The sequence below is a fragment of the Periplaneta americana genome, chromosome 2, assembly GCF_040183065.1.
Source record: "Periplaneta americana isolate PAMFEO1 chromosome 2, P.americana_PAMFEO1_priV1, whole genome shotgun sequence".
NCBI classification, from domain to species: domain Eukaryota; kingdom Metazoa; phylum Arthropoda; class Insecta; order Blattodea; family Blattidae; genus Periplaneta; species Periplaneta americana.
The window spans coordinates 170,326,193-170,350,416 of record NC_091118.1 but is presented as its reverse complement, the minus strand read 5'-3'; positions in this window follow the sequence as shown (position 1 = coordinate 170,350,416).

The following is a 24,224-nucleotide window of genomic DNA, read 5'->3' as shown; positions in this document are numbered from 1 at the left end:
TTATTGAATCTAATTATTATATTCTTTATTACTCTTTGTAACAAATACTTGAAAAAAAATACACTTTTAGGAGCCTACCGTCAACAAACTATGAGAGATAGATCAATACATATTGCGAGTAAAATGCATAATAAAGCATGGGCTTTTAGAGCCTGCAGTGAGATTTTAGCTGCCCGTAATAGTTTTCGTGCTTTTAGCCCATGAATTAATAATAACTTTGAAGCGGTATTGAATGTAACGTCATAATAGGTAACGTAAATAATTCAAAACGTGAATTTAATTCTGTACCAAAATGAAATGCTGAATTACTAAAATGCGAAAATAATAACGCAGAACAAAAGAACAACAAATCGCAGGACGAAAGTCCAAAACTTAGGGCTAATAAGTATTTGCGCTTTCTGCAGACTTAACTACCACAACAAACAGTACCATTGTCAACACGATTGAACACTTGGCTACTTCAAGATGAAGCATCTGCTCATTATCGTCGTTCAGTGAAATGGCATTTGAATGAAGGGTATCCAGGCAGATGGAATGGACGCAACGGGCCTGTTGCATGGCCGACGCGATCGCCTAAACTCAGTCCCTGCGACTTCTAGTTGTGGGGTAACATGAAGGGACTATTTCACTCTCAGCTTCACGCCACGAGAGAACATCTGTTGAATGTAATTGTGGGGCTGCAGGAAGTACAATTCGGAGCATTGTTCAAAGAGGCTTGATATTCATTTCGGAAGAGGGCGCAAATTGTATTGTGAAGTGAATGGTGGACATTTCGACTATTTTCTGTGCACTTGCAATGAAAATAACCATGTCATTAAGTAACTTACTTACTTACTGGCTTTTAAGGAACCTGGAGGTTCATTGCCGCCCTCACATAAGCCCGCCATTGGTCTCTATCGTGAGCAAGATTAATCCAGTCTCTATCATCATATCCCACCTCCCTCAAATCCATTTTAATATTACTTTTTCCCATCTACGTCTCGGCCTTCCCAAAGATCTTTTTACCTCCGGTCTCCCAACTAATACTCTATATGCAGTTCTGGATTCACCCATACGTGCTACATGCCCTGCCCATCTCAAACGTCTGGATTTAATGTTCCTAATTATGTCAGGTGAAGAATACAATGCGTGCAGTTCTGTGTTGCTTAACTTTCTCCATTCTCCTGTAACTTCATCCCTCTTAGCCCCAAATACAGAATGGGGCATGGGAATCAAGTGTTTTTGGAATGGCTTATACTCGGTCATTATGAAAGGGAGAGACGTGCGGCATGTGACAGTCCATTCCGTGGCTCATAGCATTTCACCTGCAGTCGGCATATGGAGCAGTGGACGCATGTTTGCGTATGATTGTTTTGTTAGAAATGGCGAGTCGGTGAGCTCGATACGGCGTGAGTTTTGCTACAGATTAAATATTAATCGCAATGATTCTGTTCCCGTGCGTGACACAATCTTATGTTGGGTTAAAAAAAATCTTAAAAAAAAAAAGGCGCAATAAATCGCCCGGCCCCCAATACAGAGTGCGTACTCCAGAAAATGTTCAGTCAGATAAGCGATACTGCGCAGCCCAGGCCGCTCTGCTCGAAGATATTCAGCTGCTCTTGAAATCAGCAATCGTACGGTAAGACGGATTTTGCATGGCGATTTACATTTACACCCATACAAGATAGGTGGTTTCAGCAAGATGGGCCCACGACGCATATCTTCAGAGCGTCAATGGCAGTTCTTTGCCTCCTGTTTTCCAATCGGCTCATTTCGAGATTTGGTGATGTTCCATGGCTCCCTCGGTCCCCTGACCTGTCCACGTGATTTTTTTCTATGTGGGTACCTAAAGGCACGTGTTTACGAGGATAAGCCCCGAATATTAAATGAATTAAAGGACACAGTGCGTCAACACATCACCCAAATCAACAGAGATCTCCTGGAAAGAATAAAGGTGAATTTTCGTGAGCGCCTTAAACAATGCGTCAACACAGACTGACATCACATGCCAGATGTAATTTTCTGCTCATAATTGAAATGGTATGTTCTCACAAACGTTGTTCTACCAATAAAATGTGTTGAAAACAAAAACTAACTGTTTTATGATTATTTTAAAAACTCTTGGTTCCTAATGCCCCATCCTGTATTTTCCTAAGGACCTTATTCTCAAACACCCTTAATATCTGTTCCTCTCTCAAAGTGAGAGTCCAAGTTTCACAACCATAAAGAACAACCGGTAATATAACTGTTTTATAAATTCTAATTTTCTGATTTTTGACAGCAGACGTCATTAAGTAACACTCTCACAAATGTAGCTGTTGTCTTTTTCTGTTCCAGTCATTATCTCCATAATGAAGCGGGCACGACCATAAATTTATATGAGAAAATAAGTTTCATTTTTAATATAGAATAATCTGCACTACTTTCTAGTACACAATTACGACTCACCCTGTACATCTATAATTAATCCAAATCACAAATATAACCGTCCACCTATTCCTAGTGTAACACAAAGTCCCCACCTCTGTGAAGTTCATGAATAAAATATACTGTGAGACTATACTCATGTAATTGTAAAGTTATAGGCCTATAATGTCGGAATGATTGTAAAGATAGCCTATACCTACAGCACTTATAAAAACATTGTTTTCTATTTAAATCTCGAAACGTTATTTAAAGCTGACTTGGGAACTGTGATTTCCTGTCTATTATTATTATTATTATTATTATTATTATTATTATTATTATTATTTTATTATTATTATTATGTGCTGATCTCTCTAGTGTATAAGGTTGAACTGCGGGAAAGGTCATAAGGCCAAACCTTGGCAAGGAAGAAGTGCATAAGAAAGCAACAAGAAAGGATTATTGTTCTATTCTGCTTCCAGACGGTTGAGTTTCAAGTGATATAATCTCTTTTACTCTCTTTCTCCCCCCCCCCTTTCCCTCTACAACTGTCTCCTTTCTACATCTGAGAATGTCTAAGAGAAGCAGCTTTAAACCAGGGCCACCCAAACTACGGCCCGTCATGATCGTTTCAGTGGCCCGCCATGATCTGAATATTAATTAGTTAATTTTAAACAACTTTATAAAGTTCAATTTCCAGTAGCAATATATGTTTTGAACATGACTCGAAAGTTTGAAGGCTGTAACCATTACTTCCTGGAAAATGAAGACTATCGCATTCTTTTTTTTTTTTTTTTTTACATTAGGGAATTTAATTGAAGTGAATTTATTATGGCAGGCAGAGTAACTATCTCATGCCCCCATGTTATATTGCTATCTATGCACTTCATTAGAACCAGGTACCCAGCTTCGAAGCCGTTAGCCCTGTGAACTTACAGTGTATTTATTTTCCCTATTATCATATTATAGGATTATCTAAGAAATTAGCAATTTCTTTGTGATAGTAGAAGAGAAAGAGTGGTGGAAGGGAAGTGATCCGTGGCCCATTTCTTTTAGGGCTCATCCCGACATTTGTCTTATTACTCAAGGGAAACCTCTATCGCATTCTTTTCACTGAGTAGGCTTTATATCAGAATCTTACCGTATGCGACCCTGTGACTGGAGTTTGGGGATTAGCAGATATTGCAAAACCACCCCCATCCCATGGCAGGCCAGTCAGTCATCACAGGGTAGGTCATTCATCCCTTACATTCCGATATCCACCAACTCTACAACTTCCAGTGTCATTCTTAATTCTTCGTCAGTTCTCGACTGTTCGTGCGGTAGTGTGGTGTCAGGTTTACTTAAGTGCAAAATGTTTTCGAAACGACGAAAAGTCGACAGTGAGTGTAGAAAGTATAATGAATCTTGGCTCGGTAATTATTTTGTGAAAGAACATGGAAACAAAGTGATTTATGTCATTTGCAACTGTGTCATAGCTGTAATGAAGGAATATGCCTATAATATTAAAAAAAAACATTACCAGACAAAACACTCATGATTTCGATAAATTCAAGGGAAACGAACGTGAAGAAGCAAGCTCGGCGTTTGATCTCCATGTTTTCTTCAACTCACGTATGTGAACAAGCATTTTCGAAAATGAAAATTCATAAATCAAGATTAAAATCAAGTTTAAATGACGAGCATCTCCAAGATGTGTTACTTCCGAGCACCACAGAGCAGAGACCGGATATCGACAATTTATTATCTTCAAAACTCCATTTCCACACTTCTCATTAGGTGAGTAATTATGCATCCCCTTTTATTTAAGTATTTTTTTCAAAATTAAGTAATCCAAATTATATGAAATTAATTAATTAAATTATAGTGTGTTTTGTCGGAATATTAACAAAAATTACGCGTATTAAGTAGGCCTATCTACACTGTAATGTGGCCCGAGGTCAATCACTACAGTAATTATTGGCCTCTCGTGGTAGAAAGTTTGGGCGTTACTGCTTTAAACAATTTCAATTAACTATGCACACTAAGCAGACTTTACAAAATAGTGAGTTGGCAACAATGGGGCAATGGCAGAGTGATAATAAGGGAAAACAGAGAACTGCAAGAGAAAATTCCTCACAAATTTTCATCACATTTTTCAAGGCGAGTGAGTCAGCAGTACGTCAGGTTACTGAGTGAGTCAATCGACCAGTGTCAGTGGATGAGCAAATCCCTGGTTTTTTACTTTGTGAACGAGTGAGTGGGTGAATGAGTCTGTAGATTAGTGCGTCGGTCAGTGAGTGGGTGAGTTAAGTAGTCGGTCAGCCAGTGAGTGAGTGAGTCAGTGAGTGGGTGAGCTAGTCAGTCGATCAGTGAATGAGTGAGTCAGTCAGTGGGTGAGTCAGTCAGTCGGTCAGCCAGTGAGTGGCTGAGCCAGTCGGTCAGTGAATGAGTCAGTCACTCAGTGGTTGAATCAGTCGGTCAGTAAGTGGGTGAGCCAGCCAGTCGATCAACCAGTGAGTGGATGAGCCAGTCAGTCGGTTAGTGAGTTAGTGAGTGAGTGAGTTGGTGAATGAGTCAGTCAATGGGTAAGCCAGTCAGTCAGGGAGTGGGTGAACCAGTCGGTCAGTGAGTGAGTCAGTGAGTGGGTGAACCAGTCGGTCAGTGAGTGGGTGAATCAGTCAGTCGGTCAGTGAGTGGGTGAGCCAGTCAGTCGATCAGCCAGTGAGTAGGTAAGCCAGTGTCCATGAGTGAGTGAGTGAGTGAGTGAGTGAGTGAGTGAGTGAGTGAGTGAGTGAGTGAGCCAATCTGTCCGTCAGTATGTGAGTCAGTCAGTTGATCAGTGAGTGGATGAGTTAGTGAGTAGTAGAGTTAGTAAGTTAGTGGTGAGTTCGTTACTCAGTCGATTGGTCAGCGAATGAACGACCGAATATGGCCGGTGTGTGAGTCGATTGTTCGAAGAGTCCATCGTTAGATGAGTGAATGAAATTTTAAAACTTATGGATTATTATTATTATTATTATTATTATTATTATTATTATTATTATTATCATCATCATCTCAACCAGTAAGAGTGAAATTGGTTATAGAAAACAAAATAATAGAACAAATCAACACTTTCCCATACTTAGGTTGTTCAATAATTTATGGCAAAAAATGTGAAATCGAGGAAAAATTAAATAAATTCAATTATTTCTGTGGAACAATACGTAGAACACTGGGAAAGAAAGTGAGAAAGGAAACATTAATCAAATATTACAAAGTAATGGCAATTCCGTCCCTTCTATACAGCTGCGAATGTTGGGTTCTAAAGAAAAATGAAGAAAGAAGAATTGAAGCAGGTGAGATGAAATTTCTTAGATATGTTGCGGGTTATACACTATTAGACAAAAAAAGAAATGAAGATATTGGAAATGAATTAAAAATAGATAGTATAATTCAACTTATTAAACAATATCAACATAACCGGAAAGAACATGTAAATAGAATGCCAACAAGTATAACGAGAGCAGCCATGAATTATAATCCATTAGGAAGGAGATCATTAGGAAGACCAGTAAAACGGTGGCGAGATCAATTTTAATGGAGGCAGAACAGGCTGAAAGGCCTAAACCTTGAAGAAGAAGAAGAAGAAGATGATGATGATGATTATTATTATTATTGTTATTATTATCATCTTCATCACATTATTATTATCATTATTATTATTATTATTATTATCATCACATTATTATTATTATCATTATTATTATTATCATCACATTATTATTATTATTATTTATTATTATTATTATTGTTATTATTATCATCTTCATCACATTATTATTATCATTATTATTATTATCATCACATTATTATTATTATTATTATTATTATTATTATTATTATTATTATTATTATTACGAGACAGCCGAGTAATTCCTTTCGTATTTAGTAAGTTTAGAGCTAGTGGCTATGGATTAGAAGATCTTGTGTTCAATTCAGAGTGACGACGTAATTTTTCTCGTTGTCAAAACTTCCCGAAGTCCATACAGCCTCCTGTTAAATTGAATGTCGGGGGTTAATGGCAGTTGTAGCGTGGTTTTCACCACATCATCTCATTCTAGTACAAGGTCATGAAAGCATGGAGTTCTAACTCCATGCCCTCTATGCTCCTTGATGGCTTGTAAAGCGGTATCTTTACCTTTACCGTTACAACTTGCAATTAACAGAAGGTGTCTGCAGAGGGAGGAAAGGCAATCATAATAAATGTGCTTTTGGCGGTAGAAGAGACCCAGAGCGCGTTAGGTGTCCGAGAGCTATAGATTGTGCATGGTGCGAAGAACAATGTTACTACAGAGGAATAATAAATTACATACCTACAGTGGGTTAGTTCCCAGTATTAACCCAGTCGCTATAATTGGCCTTAGCCCCGCGCCGCCACAATGCCGACCGCGCGTCGCGGCGTCCGGGTAAATGAAAATATTTTCTTTTAGTGTAAAGTCTGAGCGAGGATGATCTCACTGAGGAGTGAACACTAAGTGACGCAAGTGGGTATTTAGAACGCGCTCCAATTCGTTTTCAAATAGAAACAGTTGCTTCTTTTATTTGTGTCCGTTTAACTTCTGGGCTCTTTTTTAAACCTAGAACAATTAACTATTATTTCCTTGTCCTGTTACACAAACGCTTAAGTGTAGGCTTTTAGACTAAATTCAGAAAAATATTAAGTTATTACGTAGCTTCCTTTGAGTCACTTTCTCTGTTATTCAATTCTATTCCCCAATTTCCTGTTTGTTCGACAGACAGGCTTTTAGAAGAATACAATTGTTTAAAGTTACTTGTAAAACAAATATTTATAAAGTTCGTGGCACGAAATTTTTTTAGTTTCTGCACTATCTTAAATATAGAAATATGTAAAGTTTCGGAGTTATACATCGCTCCATTAACAATGAAAGAAAGATAAGAAAAACATATCGATATAATTCGAAAAAGCTTTTCTCAGAAATGGAAGTCAAATTCAATATGGGGTGAATATGCATTATACACATCAAAAAGCTAAAGAGGACGGAGATGTAGGAAGAGGATTCGTCATCATTAGCCAAATTCAATGATCAAGGTCATTTTTAAAACAAAAAGTATGTGCTGTATCATATATACACAGGCACATCAGTCTAAGGTAATAGTAGTAATTAACCCTTAAATTGGCAAAACTTCATTTCTCATACTAGTTTATTAAACCGTGTCGGACTGTAAAGAAAACAACTATCGCAATGTCCATATTTTATATGTTGTACAATATTATAGTAATGTGAAATTTTAATTTTCCTACCAATTTTTTTTCTATTGTTCTATTAAAATTACAGCATATAGCCTATTAACCTGTTGTATCCTATAGGATACTTTGCGATTTTAAGGGTTAATGGAAGTCATGTACTGTAATACTTCGTCGTTGATTTTGTGGAATCTCCTATGTGACAATACAGAGCATAATTTTTACAGGAGTAAGAAAAAAGTAATTAAATATCAATGGGCCTACAGAAGAATATTAGATAATCCGGTAGAAAACGTTGGTAAATATGATGTCATCGATGATGAATGTAGGTCTACTGATGTTTAATTAATTTGTTTCTTCCTCCTGAAAAATTATGTTCTCTACTGTCACATAGGAGGTTTCATAAAATCAACGACGATATTTTCTGCTAACATCAAGCAACTTTCTAAAATTAGGCCGTGATGATAATAAATTTTCCACTATAGTGCACTATGTATCGATTAGCAGTTACATATTGCACAACTCGTGAGTACAGCTCCAACAGTTTTATTGTGATTGTGACACAATTGTGTAAATGGACAAAATTAAAACATATCGTGAGAAGGTTGTGGTTTTTGCTGAAATAGCTCAAATCAATGCTAAAATTTTGGTTAAAATATTACATCCTTTCACATTTAGTTTATTTCTCCTGAAAAGTTTATAAAACTGGAGCTACCCCCTTTTCGTATCGGTTCTTCAATTTTTTTTTTAATTTCTACGTATATTTGAGCCAACAGCATCTGCTGCATCATTTATGACAGCAGTAAATTTTTAGCAGGTGTAAAAACCTTTCAGAGAACAAGTAACATCGATAGCTTGTCTAATTTTCGTATTTTAACTATTGTACTTAAAAATTACATCGTAATGTCCAACTTTTTCGAACAAGCTAAGGAGCCGTTAAATAATTAATCGACATTTTGAAAGAATAACGTTGTCCGTAGTTAGAAGATTTGAGCGACAATAACTACATTGATATCATTAATTATGTGTCAATTTGTAGTGGTTATAACTTTACAGCATACGCAGATGACATTAACACATTAGGAAGGACAAAAGTAGTCGTCTCTGAAGTCTATGAAATATTGTAAGAAAAATCAGAAGAACTGGGCCTTAAAATTAATGAGAACATAACAAAGGCAATAATACAGACAAAGGGAAATAAAAACATTACAACACTTGAAACTAAGGATCATGAGACTGAAATCGTAGAACGTTAAATACCTGCGGACAATAATTGACAACTTCAATGATAAAACTGAGGAAATCAAAGAAAGAGTATTAGGAGCCAACAAAGTATACTACTCTCCCTAAAATATAATCAGACCTAAAGAAATCTATCATAACAATGAAATAAAACTATACAAAACATTAATAAAACCTGTAGGTACTATGTGAAACTTGGACATCATCCAGGACAGTGGAAGATTCACTGAACACCTTCGAGAAGAAAGTCTTAAGAAGAATATATGGACCAGTATATGAAAATGGACGTTGGTGTCTAAGATGGAATGAGGAAATATACAGCGTGATTAAAAAAAAGTTGCGTACAAACTTAAGGAGCTCGTAGAGGAGTTGAAATACAACAATTTTCGAATAGGAACTTATGGTCTAGGAAGTAATCCTGAGTCAGTGCACGCTTGGAAATGTCAGGAACTACATTGCAGATGTAAACTTGCTTTGGTTCGATATACTATGAAATGATGAAGACGTTCCTCCGCCACTACGTTTGAATGAGTTGAGGTACAAGGTCTTCATGCGAGATGTTCTTCCAGAACTGTTAGAGAATGTACCACTCATAGTGCGTCGTCAGATGTGCATGCAACTAGACTGGTCGCCTGCACACGTTTCTCTTCAAGTAGGCCTACGTGTCATTACTAAATGATACAGATCCCGGGCACTGAATCGGAAGGGAAGGTCCAATTGATTGGCCACCCCGCTTCCCTGATCTAATGTCTCTTGATTTCTTCTTCTGAAAGCATACCAAAAGCCTCGTGTACGAGACACCAGCTCCCGACCAAGAAACACTTCTCGCCAGGATACTTGCAGCATCTGATGAAGTTCGTGAGATGCGTGATGTACTTGGTAGAATGCGCCAGAATTTCCTACGACGATATTATGCTTGTATTCAATGTGGCGGTCGCCAATTTGAACAACTTTTCTAAAAAAAAAAAAAAAAAAAAAAAAGTGTTGAGTAAACATTATCTTTGCTGAACTTAAATGTGTGATTGGCATTATGTAGTTCCCGATATTCCCAGGCTGGCACTGACCCAGGATTACTTCCTATAACTATATTCTTAAGTTGTATTTCGACCACTTCAAAAGCTCCTTACGTTTGTGCGCAACATTTTGAATCACTCTGTATGACCTGTATAAGATATAAAAATAAGAAGATTAATATGGGCAGGACTCTTAATAAGAATGGGGGAAAGGAGAATCTCTAATAAAGCATTAAATGGAAAATTTTATAACACTGGATTCTTATAGGAAGACCGAAAGCCAGATGGGAATATGCCATACAAAATGATGTACTACAGATACTAAGAATTAGAGACTGGAGGAAACGAGATCAAGACAGAGAAGATTGGAGACAACGATTGAAGGAGGCTAAGGCCCAGAAGGGACTGTAGCGCCATTATGGAAAAAATAACTTTATTATTAACAAGTACTCAAGTGTTAAACTTCCTGGGATTCGCATGTTTTTATAAAACACTAGCTGAAAGCACCCGGCGTTGCCCGGGTTATCCTTTTTGCTTCTTTTTTTTTTTTTTAATTAAACTGGTTGTTAGACTTTTCGGAAATCTCAGAAACTCAACTATAGACAACCAAAACGAAATGTCTTGACTAAGATTTCCTCGTCCATAAAGCTGAAATCTTTACATAGTATCATTTACATGAATTAATGAACTTCTTAGCCAAATGCCGGAATTTAAAACAGCTGTAGGCCAGGCAGCGAAAGAAAACATTTTATCACGTGCCATACGTTCAAATGTTTTTTTTTAATTTGTATGTATATATGTGTTTATTTATTTATTCTGGCGTAGTTAAGGCCGTGAGACCTTCTCTTCTGCATCACCAGAAATATAAATAAAATAATAGAAAAATCAAACTATAAATAAAATAAAACCAAACGAAAATAATATACAGGCTACGGCCACACAAACATTAAATGAGTTAGCATTGCTTTGATTTTCATTCTCCATTCTTCTGGTGCTACAGTCCATGAAGGACCCTGGCCTCTCTTACAGCTCTCACCCAATTTTTCTTTTCCGCAGCACACCTCCAGCATTGCTTGAAGTTCAGCAAAATAAAAACACACTCCTCGGTCCCTATACGCCCATTTAACGTTAACTCAATGTTCTACATATCTTATATTTTATCTCTGCCGGTCAGTGACTGTCAAATTTGAAATGGCTTATCTTAGTCGTGGGTGTCAGAGTGTTAAAAATCATTACAACCTTTCTGCCGTCTCCTTTCCTCCTCACCGCAAATGTGACGTTGCACAGAAGCAGAGGTAAGTAATTATAAGATCTGTACATTGATATATGCTGTGCTGACATGCATTTCACGTAGGCTAACTTCAATGAACAGGGAATTCCCTTGTTCCCATCTGAACCCGTGGGTGCCATCGTGAGCCAAAATTTCTCTCTGTATCGGTCGTACCAAAGAATGAATATATACATATATAATTTAATTTATATTGGAAGATTTTTTTACCCCTTGATCGCTGTACGCCCGCTTATATAATACCCAGTTTTTTTTTTTTAATTATGACTTGAGAAATTGTATGTCACAAATTCAGAACATATTAAATATATTATTTTTATACACATAATTTAGACACAATATAAACTTACAAGAAGTCATTTTTTAACATACGTAAAGACTAATATTCTGAGAGAGGTATGTCAGTATTTTAGAAATTAAGAGATGGTTCTTTCCACAACGCATAACATACTACATTGGCAACGTGATTATACTGATAGAAATTCGCAGTAATAAATTTTCGGACATGAATAACAATAGCATACGTATATTTTAGAATTAGTACATTGTTATTTTCAGTGGGCTTACGTACAGTCACATACTACAATAGCAACATGACAAAAGTATCAATGAAGTGCTTTTTTTTGTGTATTTTTTTTCACTCCTTTGTATAAAATATTGTTGAGAATGTGAAAAACACGCAGTTTTTTAGTTAATGTTTGCAACTTTGAGCGAATGTCCTTGAGCTTCATTCTAATAGATGACCATTACAAATGCTAGTCGCATTGAAATTGCAATTGCTTAAAATGGAAAGGCAGTTTAGTGGGTATCATAGGAATACATGGGATAAAAACATCTTCTTTCGTTTTGACAGTTAATATTGTCACTTCTATTACGTTTTTCATGAGTTTTTTTTTCTCACTAATTCTCAATCCATTGCATAATTTGGTGGGTCAATATTTTTCGCAATAGTAATTGGTGATTCAAAATTAAGTATTCAATTATGTGATAGTAATCCTTGTGATTTAAAAAAATTCAGTTGGATAAACACAACCTGCTCACTATATACAACTGCATCGAGAAATTCATAATACGGTCCTGGACTGTGTAAATAAACGTCTTATTGTATTAATTGTCTTCTAGATTTTAGCCTTCATGATGTATCAACAATGTAATTTGTGTTATAATTTCCATGGCCTCGTGAAAGTCGATGTTGAATACAACAGACAATAATAAATAACAATAATTGACTGTAGAAGATTTTGCGTTTTAATATGATACATGAATATTTTATCTATCTATATACTGTAATTTTTTTTTTAATTTAGTAATTTGAACTGGTAGTGGAAATTACGGGAAAACGGCTGAACGGATTTTAATGGATGACCCGTCATTTTGAAGCTTGACATCCAAGGATTTTAAGAAAATTAGTAACTTTCAGTGAAGCGTTGGTTCTGCATAATTTTCCTATTTTCCAAAATCCATCTTTCGTCAGTTTTGACAATTAAATGCATTTCAGAATAAAACATTGACTGCCTCCGTGGTCTGTTGGTCAGCATGCTGGCTTCCAGATCAGCAGGTCCCGGGTTCGATTCCCGGGCTCGGCGCTCGGTGAATTTTTCTTGAAGAAGAAGAATTCCCTGGGTGTCTAGAGTGTGATTGTGAGTGTGCCGGGTTAATATTAATTAACCAATCATCACAAATATAAAAATACATCAGGACTGTCGCTGGGCAGTAACCTGAACACACGTTTCAGCGTCACATTGTTGACAAGTAACTCCATCTGTTAGCACAACCATAAAGCATCTAATAGATGTTATAGAGTTATCAACAACGAAAAATAAATAATAAATAAATAAATAAAAGAATAAAACACGAAGGCCATGGCCTACAGGATTGCTGACATAGAGCTCAAATTCACTTGGTTATTAAAAAGTAACTTACTAAAAATAATTTACAGATTTCATTCTGTGGTGTGTAATTTTCTGAGTACAGCTGTATTGCATATTAAAATCTACAAAACTTGAGGTGGTTTGATGACATTATTATCATTAGAAATGAAATATTACATATTAATGCTATATTGATGATATGAAAGTGAAACGTTTGGGGTTATGTAAGTAGATGTAGAGAATATCTTAAATTAGATCTTCATTTCTATAATTTACTCAGTGGCGGATATATATATATATATATATATATATATATATATATATATATATATATATATAATTTACGTAAGATAATAGGCCTAATATTGTTATTAAAAATGAAATATTTTTATAGTTATTAATCAAGTGAGGTTGGGTCTTTTTCATATACTTAATGGCAATATGGTGTAGATATTTATATGCGTCATTCTCTTCAGTATTGGCTCGAGAGGGCGCAAACATTACAGTTCCTAAGGAAAAACCAAAAGGTATTACTTACTGATAAAATAAGAGGCCTCCATAATTTTGTAGTCTCCCGGTCATTTCAGCAAGATCTCTTAGCAGGATAAAATGATTTTACCCTCTACATCCAGCAGCTATACCAAGATGCTATGACTATTGTTCGAAAGCATAGGAAACCTGACTTTTTTTTAACTTCCACCTACAGTCCACAATATCTGAAATATTTATTGCTTTACTCCCAGATTAAAAACCTACTGATCTTCTTGACATTGTTACTTGCGTTTTCGCGTTGAAACTCAAAAACTGAAGATGGATAGGTTCAACAAAAAGTATTTGGCATAAAAAAAAACATTCAAAGGGATGTTTCATTATTATGCAAGCAAATAACTTTCAAAATATCTGGTATTCTTCATTGAAAATAAGTGTGCAAAATTTTTATTTGAACGTCTAATGAACTTAGTTTGCAACATTTGCTGCATAAGCCACTAGTTTATTTATATTTTTTATATTTTAATTAATTTGACGTCCATTTGCAGAATTTTAATGTGGCCTGTGCTTTTCTCCTAGTTATGAAGGTTAAATGTGCAAACTTTGGGACATATCGGTCAAAGCGTGTATATTTGTATAGAAAACATACACATATACATACATACATACATACATACATACATACATACATACATACATACATACATACATACATACATACATACATACATACATACATACATACATACATACATACATACATACATACATACCCACATTCACTTTTAAGACGAGCGAAAAAGCAGGATGATAGGTACAGAATTACTGGCAACCGCCGTTGGAATTATGCAAGCCACTGCTGGGACGTTAATTTTTTTAATTGGCTGTTTTACGACGCTCTATCAACTACTAGGTTATTTAGCGTCGATGGAATTTGTGATAGCGACTTGGAAATTGACGAAATGAGGCCGAGGATTCGCCACAGATTACCTGACATTCGTATTACGATTGAGGAAAACCTCGGAGAAACAATCAGGTAATCAGCCGAAGCGGGAATGGAACCCATGCTTGAGCGTAATTCCGGATCAGCAGGCAAACACGCTACCGCCTGAACCACGCCGATGGCTTCTGGGGGTTTAAAGATCACTATTGAACAATGTGAAGTCAAATCATTTTGTGCTTTCCTTTCATCGAAAATGATAGCATATCGTGCCACTACACCCTACTAGGAAAGGGATTAAGCAAATTATTTATGACATTCAGAAGAAAGCAAAACGAAACTTCTTTGAAATGCCAACTTACTATGGACAACAACGTTTTCATTCATCTGCACCTTCATTTGATGTCTTCTTCCCAAATGGGTTATTCTAGACACCCTACTCAACCAATTACTCCCTCAACTTCCTATGGTTCAGCTCCCGAACCATCACAACGTCCTCCGCCTAAAGAGTCTTCTTAAGTCGACCTTTGAATGACAAAATCTCCAATTCAGTTCTTACTACACTACACTCTGTCACTTCCGAATTTGAATCAAACTCTCTTGGCTCTCTTCAACATCATCCAACCAAAACTCCGTCCTCAGAATGTTCATCACATAAGCTACTACGATAATCAAAACCAGCACGTTTAATATCGTCTGCTTTTTTTCTTATTATTATTTTTAATGAATTGAATAACAATTTTTGTAATATTTGTTGTATATATGTTGCATGTCTATGTTTTATTTTAAAATAACTTTCTTTCCGTGATTTAAAATACTTCTTTTGACTGTACACTTAAATTAAAAATGTAATTTGGCAATCAAATTTTGATTACTCGAAAAAAAGAAAATGTTTGTAGTTTTATTGTACGTGTTTCTTTATTACAATGCGACTTCGAAATATTATTGATTTTTCTTGGTATGATATTTCGAATGTTTTAATTGCAATTCTCTCAAAATTTCATTATTAGTATTTTAATTAAAATATCCCCATTAAAGAAGCACATTATATTGGTACTATGATTTAATTCATCTTGATATTTTCCTTTAATGTGATGACAATTGCTGGACAAACTTCTGGGATTATTTCTCCGATAGCCTATTTTGAAATTTGCAAAAGGTACTGAAGGCTTGTAAACGAATCCCCTGTCACCAAGAATCGTAAAGTCACTACTAAATTGGAATATTGACATATACAACCAACCAAAAATAGTACTTTACATACTTTGTTAATTACACAATAACATTGTTTAAGGATAAATTGAGTTTAGTACAATAAATATTGTCCTATCTTTACTTGAGATTGGTTCTCGCATGTTGCTGGCTGATTTTTTAAAGTTTGGTCCGATTTTCATCAATAATTCTCCAGAATTGGTGGATATCATCCGAGTTGTCCTACGTTTCTTTCTGTTGAAAATGTACCGTATAATAATACTACCAAAGCGCAAATAGCAGTTAGCAAAGCTTCCTCATTTTCCATGGTCGTGCATCGTGCGAGATAGAATGGAACTAGAAAGGTGTTCGAGGCTTGCGCGGAGCAGATGGTTCATATCGTGCGCACCGCTTGTTCGAGATTGCACAATTTACTCCGCGAATTACATTTAATGCCGCGCTACTGCCGCAGCACGTCCGTGTATTCCTGGCCTAAGCGGGCGATTCCATAGATGAACAGTAAACACAATAGTAGAATTGGCGCCATTTGTTCGGCTATTGTGGAAGTATGTGTGTGTGTGTGTGTGTGTGTGTGTGTGTGTGTGTGTGTGTGCGCGCGCGCAATGCGTATCCACTTCACTTACGTGATTCGGGTTAAAAAGTACGCCAACGGGACATGGTGTTCCCAAGCGGTCACCCATTCAAGTACTGACCACGCCGATTGTTGAGTGACTTCGATGATTGGACGAGAACTGGTATTGTCAACATGGTATGACCGTTACCGTTCCCCATATTTGATTATATGGTTAGATCACTGAAGTTGGTATCATTTGGTAGAGAAATATATAAGCTACGTAACCCTATGAAAAAAGTATATTGTACATAAAACAAAAATTTGCAACACTTGTATAATTTTTATCTCTTGCGTATGCTACGCGTTGCCTAACATTACTATATAAACACGAATTATAATGTGTAAAGATTATCAGAGGAGTCTCGTATGTGAGCCTAGTGGTGTCAAAACTCCCTCACGACTCCCCCCCCCACTCCCCATTACGACTCTTCCCTTACGTAAACACTCCCTCCACGATTCCCCCCCCACTCCCCATTACGTAAACACTCCCTCCACGATATCCCCCTACTCCCCATTGCGACTCATCCCTTACGTAAATACTCCCTCAACGACTCCCCCCTACTCCTCATTGCGACTCTTCCCTTCAAAATTCCAAAAAAAATCCCTACCCGCAATTCCCCCTCCCTGACCCCAACTCCCTCTCCTTGACCACAACTCCCCCCTACCTCCGCGTCTCCCCCCTACCTCTCCGCGTCTCCCCCCTACCTCCGCGACTCCCCCCCCCCCTTCATCAATCACATTGGCGTAATAATTCTGGATAATTCCTCACGCGAGACGGTTCTCTCACTGTGAGACTCGGCCTTGATGACCAACTCTGAACGATATTTTTTCGTTGCTTTTTCACAGTATAAAGAATATTTATGAAGAAAGACTCCGAACAATGTATAATGATCCGAAAAAACGGCAAAAATCAAACAGGCAAAATTATTTACAAAAATCACTTTCAAACTACTTTTTAGAAAGAAATGAGTATTACATGTTTTATACCCAATATAAACCTTTTTATATTAGAGTACTAGCCGTACCCGTGCGCTCCGCTGCACCCGTTAGAAATAAATATAAAGTAATTACATAATTAAAATAGGACATTTGATCCAGGGAACATTCGTGTTTGATAGAAGGGTAAATCGTTTAATATGTTACGTACTTAATTTAAATTGTATTTAAAATATTAAAATGCGATCATTTTGATCCAGAGACACTCATTTGGTTCAATGACAATTCCTTTAACATGTTTCTTAATTGTTATTACCAATTATTTTTGGAAAAGCGAAAATTAACAGAAACATTTTGGCTACAGATTTATTATTATATTTATATTATATTATATTATGTTATATTATATTATATTATATTATATTATATTATATTATATTATATTATATTATATTATATTATGTAAAAAGTGTGTTGATAACGGATGTACTCGAATTAGAAAGTTTTTAATTTGTTGTGGGAGCTCTTGAATCTCAGGAGGAACAACTTTTACAATAGCGCAACATAATCTGCTTGGCTCATTGCCCAATTTTTTGCATTGCATTTATTGCGTATGTATTTTATGTATTTTAACACGATTCAATTGAGCATAGTTAAAATTTGAATTATAAAATAATGGATTGCTAAGCTAACGTACTATTACTGCATACTAAATCAATACACTCTCGTTGTTCGTTAATTCTCTGAGATAAAAATGAATATGTTCATAAACATTATTATAAGAAATACAGGAAATTAATATACAGAATAACCTATCAAGTTTTCTGTGCATAAGAAGCTATTTTAATCTTATCTGTTCTCAATTCACTCAAAAGTTACTGTAATAACATTATAGCATTATGTCCATCCAGAGAAACTAAACTTTCCAATGATGAAATAACAATTAATTATACAAATCGGTTAATTTAGCTTCCGATATATTACTTCATACAAACACAGAAACATTGTCTGTAGGCTATGTTTCATAGCTTTCGATTGTTGTGTCCAAGGCCCCTTATAGACGAAGTCATTTGTTTTTTATTTCAATACACCGCCTTAGATGGCAGTTATTTTAATTTTAAAACTCATTTATCTCATTAAATATCAGTCCTATCAAAATTTTTCAGAGAATAAAACTTATCAGAAATCATGTTTAAAGAAACGTTTGTTATGTAACATTTTTCACAAAAATCAATAATAAGTGAGTTATTTCGATTTCTTTAATTCAGGCCACCTTATAACCCCCCTTTTAAATAATGTATTTTCATTGCCATATAGCCTATAATCTAAGTTACAACGAACTTAATTTATATTCCAATTTTCATCGAAATCGGTTCAGCCATTATCGCGTGAAAAGGTAACAAACAAACATACAGACAGACAGAGAGACAGACAGACATACAAACAAAAGTTTCAAAAAAGCGATTTTCGGTTTCAGTGTGGTTAATTATATATGTTAGGACCAATTATTTTTGGAAAATCGAAAATTACCAGAAAAATTTCGGCTACAGATTTATTATTAGTATAGATATAGATTACAGAATAGAACTCTTGTAAAATATCTTTAAATTATAGCTACCGGTACTATTTCATTAACTTCATATTATTATATACTAGTTGAAAACACACCAGCGCTGCACGGGTTTTCCTTTCTCCTTCTATTTTAATTAATTAATTTATTTATTATTCATTTATTTATTATTTTGCTAATAATTGTAACATAAAATATAATATATACAGAAAAGCTTTAGCTCGCCCCTGAAAGAGTACAACTCGTGCTCAGGGGCGGAAAAACTCGTGCTCAGGGGCGGAACTGGTTATTACATTTTCGGAAATCTCGGAAACCTAACTATAGACAACCAAAACGAATTGTCTTTATTAAGGTAAGATTAATCTTTACTTAACGTTACTTACATGAATTGATGAACTCTTTAGCGAAATGCCTGCCAGCGTTAACTCAATGAGGCACCGAAAAAAAAAACATGTAATCATGTGCCTGTCGTTCATTGTTTTTTTTTAATTCATATATTTATTTGTTTTTATTTATTTACTTATTCCTGTGTAGTTACGGCCATTAGGCCTTCTCTTCCACACCGCCAGAAATACAAATAAAATAATAGAAAAATCAAACAATGAACAAAGTAAAACCCAAAGAAAATATGATTCCTTTTCCTTTTTCTGATCAGTTTCAGCATCAAATCAATCAATATGTACGCCTACATATATAATTTTGTTTATTTATTTTGGAAGATTTTTTACCCCTTGACCGCTGTGCACCCACTTATATCATACCTAGTTTTTTTTTTTAATATGACTTTGAAAACTATACCTCACAACTTCGGAACATATTATATTAATTCTTATTTTATACACAGAATACATATACAATATAAACTTGCAATAAGTCATTTTTAGCATAAAGACTAATATTCTGAGAGATGTATAGGCTTAACGGTATTTTAGAAATTAAGAGTTTGTTATTTCCACAACGCATAACATACTACAATTGCAAAATGATTATACAGATAGAAATTCGCAATAACATATTTTGGGACGTGAACAACAATATTTTTAGTAGGTTATTTTACGACGCTTTATCAACATCTTGGGTTATTTAGCGTCTGAAAACAATATTTTGTGAGGCTTATATTTTAGAATTAATACAGTGTTATTTTCAGTCGGCTTACGTACATTCACATACTGCAAACAGTCAACGAAGAAAGAGAGCGCCTTTGTCCACTGTGCAGTGTGTCGAATTGGAACATGTACGGAGAAAATATCTACCACCCTCGATGCTAAGTCAGCATAGGAGTTCGCTTGTATGTCTTGACCTCATGGGGAATAAAGAATACGAACAAAAGATTGGATTGTTCCTCTTAATGTGAGACAGATTAGAACTTCAGCTGTTGAAGTTTGCGACACGAACTGACGAAGGTATAATGGTATCTACCCAATTTTACACTTTTATGTCTATTTTAGGTTAGGATATATTATATAATGTGTTTTGTTGTGCCATTTTCATTTTAATATGTGTGTTCTTTTAGAGAGTGGTCGGATATAATTGTGAGTTTTATTAGTTACAACAATGTAATTTATTCGTCACAACAATAATTCCTTTCTACAATTCACCTTAAACGCTCTCGTCAACAATTGGATCTTCACTCCACACAGTATTCGTTATAGCACTCCACCGACGACAATGACAATTTACTTGGACTATTACGCACAACAATGAACTGTTAATCTTAACTAATATTTACAAAGCACTATTTACAAATCAGAACTATCAGTTCTCAGTTCACAGTTCTTCTATCTCAGTCACTCGAGTCCACAGTATCTCGAACCACAGACCTTCAGAGACAGTTCACTGTACTTGAACTCGGGTCCCTCCAACTGCGGTCCACTGCACTCGAACTCAGGTCCCTCCAACTGCGGTCCACTGCACTCGAACTCAGGCCTTCGGATGCTGACGCAGATGCGGACGCACACTCGAGTCGAACTCCGGCTGGCTTGCTTGCTCTGACTTTCTCACTGACTGAATAACTGAAAACTCTGAAACTGAAACTGCTGTCGTTCCTTCGCGACCGTAATTTATAACTACAGCGACGTAGCCTCGAAAGTTCGACCCGTCTCTAGAGATGACATTCCAGAGAAATCCAGGGCCCTCTCCTCTCTACCAGCACCAGATGCGCGCGCAAACTCGTCGCGTGACGTAATACACCCTCTCTCTTCTCTCCACCGCGCGACGTCACTCAATGTTCCGTGGAGCCTGTGCGATCTGCTTTCATGCGGGACGCTGGTCGTGAGTTCGATTCTCACGTCGCTGTCACATAATCATAGGTGAGGGGGGGGGGTAAAACCTACAAAGTAGGACTTGTTTTACGTACAAAGCACGTACGGTCAGAAGACCCGTGAATTGGATTTTAGAGAAAATTATGATAATATAAAATCTGTACCTATGTATAATATTACTCAATAAATCCATCTATCTATCTACTACATTAGCAACATGACAGAAATATCATCGAATTGCTTTTTGATATGTGCAAATCTTTTTTTTTTTTTTTCCACTCCTTTGTATAAAATATAGTCGAGGATGTGAAATACATGCAGTTTTTAAGTCAATGTCTGCAACTTTGAGCTACTGTCCTTGAGCTTCATTTTAATATGGTCATTACAAATGCTAGTCACACTGAAATTGCAGTTGCTTAAAATCGAATGGATATCATAGCAATACGTGAGATAAAAACATCTTCTCCTTTCGTTTTTCCAGTTAATATTGCGACTTCTATTACGTTTCGCATGAGTTCTTCACACCAATTCATGTTGGTGCATAATTTTGATAGGTCAATATTTCGCAATAGTACTTCTGGTTATTCAGTATTAAGTAACTTATGTGGTAGCAATCCTTGTAGTTTGAAAGAATTATAGAATTCATTTGGATAAAACATATTCTGCTCACTATCTACAACTGCATAGAAAATTCATAATACGGTCCTGGAATGCGAAAAGATACTTATTGCACGAATTATCTAGTTTTAGCCTTCATTGTGTGTATCAACAATGTTATTTAATTTCGTGTTATAATTTCCATGGCCTCGTGAAAATCGATGTTGAATACAACAGACAATAATAAAAAAACACTACAGAAGATTGCGTTTTAGTATTATACATGAATGTTTGATCGTATTTATTTTTATTTTTTAATTAATTTAACGTCCATTTGCACAGTTTTAATATAGCCTATGTTCTTCTCCTGGTTATGAAGGTTAAATGTGCAAACTTTGGCACATATCGGTCAAAGCGTGTAGATTTGTATAGAGAACATACATACATACCCACATATTAAGATGTTTCTTTCTTCTCAGCAATGATACAGTCCTAAGCCACGCAGACAAAATGTTACAGGAGAGAGTATTCAAGGTTTTAAGTCCAATGCTATTAGGAGCAGTATCACAATTTCTTCGGCATATATTTACGTTATTTACTGAGTAATTTTTATAATGTTTTAGTTGTAGCTTCCCCATATGTGTAAGAAGTGGAATCGTTTTTGTTAAAAGTGTGAATGTCTCTTGGTTTCTTCTTCTGAGAGCATATCAAAAGCCTCGTGTATGAGACACCAGCTCCCGACCAAGAAACACTTCTCGCCAGGATACTTGCAACATCTGATGAAGTTCGTGAGATGCGTGATGTACTTGGTAGAGTGCGCCAGAATTTCCTACGACGATATTATGCTTATATTCAATGTGGCGGTCGCCAATTTGAACAACTTTTGTAAAAAAAAAAGTGTTGGGTAAACATTATCTTTGCTTAACTTAAATGTGTGATTGGCATTATGTAGTTCCCGATATTCCCAGGCTGGCACTGACCCAGGATTACTTCCTATAACTATATTCTTAAGTTGTATTTCGACCACTTGAAAAGCTCCTTACGTTTGTGCGCAACATTTTGAATTACTCTGTATCACCTGTATAAAGATTTAAATGTGGTATAAGATATAAAAATAAGAAGATTAATATGGGCAGGACTTTTAATAAGAATGGGGGACAGGAGAATTTCTAATAAAGCATTAAATGGAAAATTTTATAACACTGGATTCTTATGGGAAGACCGAAAGCCAGGTGGGAATATGCCATACAAAATGATGTACTACAGATACTAAGAATTAGAGACTGGAGGAAACGAGATCAAGACAGAGAAGATTGGAGACAACGATTCATTCATTCATTCATTCATTCATTCATTCATTCATTTTATTCCATAGATCTTACATGAGCAATGAAGCTTTAGGATGTGGAACATGTCAACATTTTACAATATTACAATTACAATTTTTACAAATTTTTATAGTTTTACAATTTAGTAATTTTCTACAATTTTTACAATTTTGTACAATTTTTTTACATTTTTTTACATTTTGGCGAGATGTAGTTAGATGAGATGAGGTCCGAGGATTCGCCAAAATATTACCCGGCATTTGCCTTTTCGGTGGGGGAAACCTCGGAAAAACCCAACCAGGTAATCAAATCAAGGCTAAGGCTGAGGCTAAGGCCCAGAAGGGACTGTAGCGCCATTATGGAAAAAATAACTTTATTATTAACAAGTACTCAAGTGTTAAACTTCCTGGGATTCGCACGTTTTTATAAAACATGTTTCTTTCTTCTCAGCAATGATACACTCCTAAGCCTTACTTACTTACTTACAAATGGCTTTTAAGGAACCCGAAGGTTCATTGCCGCCCTCATATAAGCCCGCCATCGGTTCCTATCCTGTGCAAGATTAATCCAGTCTTTATCATCATATCCCACCTCCCTCAAATCCATTTTAATATTATCCTTCCATCTACGTCTCGGCCTCCCTAAAGGTCTTTTTCCCTCCGGTCTCCCAATTAACACTCTATATGCATTTCTGGATTCGCCCATACGTGCTACATGCCCTGCCCACCTCAAACGTCTGGATTTAATGTTCCTAATTATGTCAGGTGCGTGCAGTTCTGCGTTGTGTAACTTTCTCCATTCCCTGTAACTTCATCCCGCTTAGCCCCAAATATTTTCCTAAGCATCTCATTCTCATACACCCTTAACCTATGTACGTCCCTCAGAGTGAGAGTCCAAGTTTCACAACCATACGGAACAACCTGTAATATAACTGTTTTATAAATTCTACCTTTCAGATTTTTTGACAGCAGACTAGATGATAAAAGCTCCTCAACCGAATAATAACAGGCATTTCCCATATTTATTCTGCGTTTAATTTCCTCCCGAGTGTCATTTATATTTGTTACTGTTGCTCCAAGATATTTGAATTTTTCCACCCCTTCGAAGGATAAATCTCCAATTTTCATATTTCCATTTCGTACAATATTCTGGTCACGAGACATAATCATATACTTTGTCTTTTCGGGATTTACTTCCAAACCGATCGCTTTACTTGCTTCAAGTAAAATTTCCGTGTTTTCCCTAATCG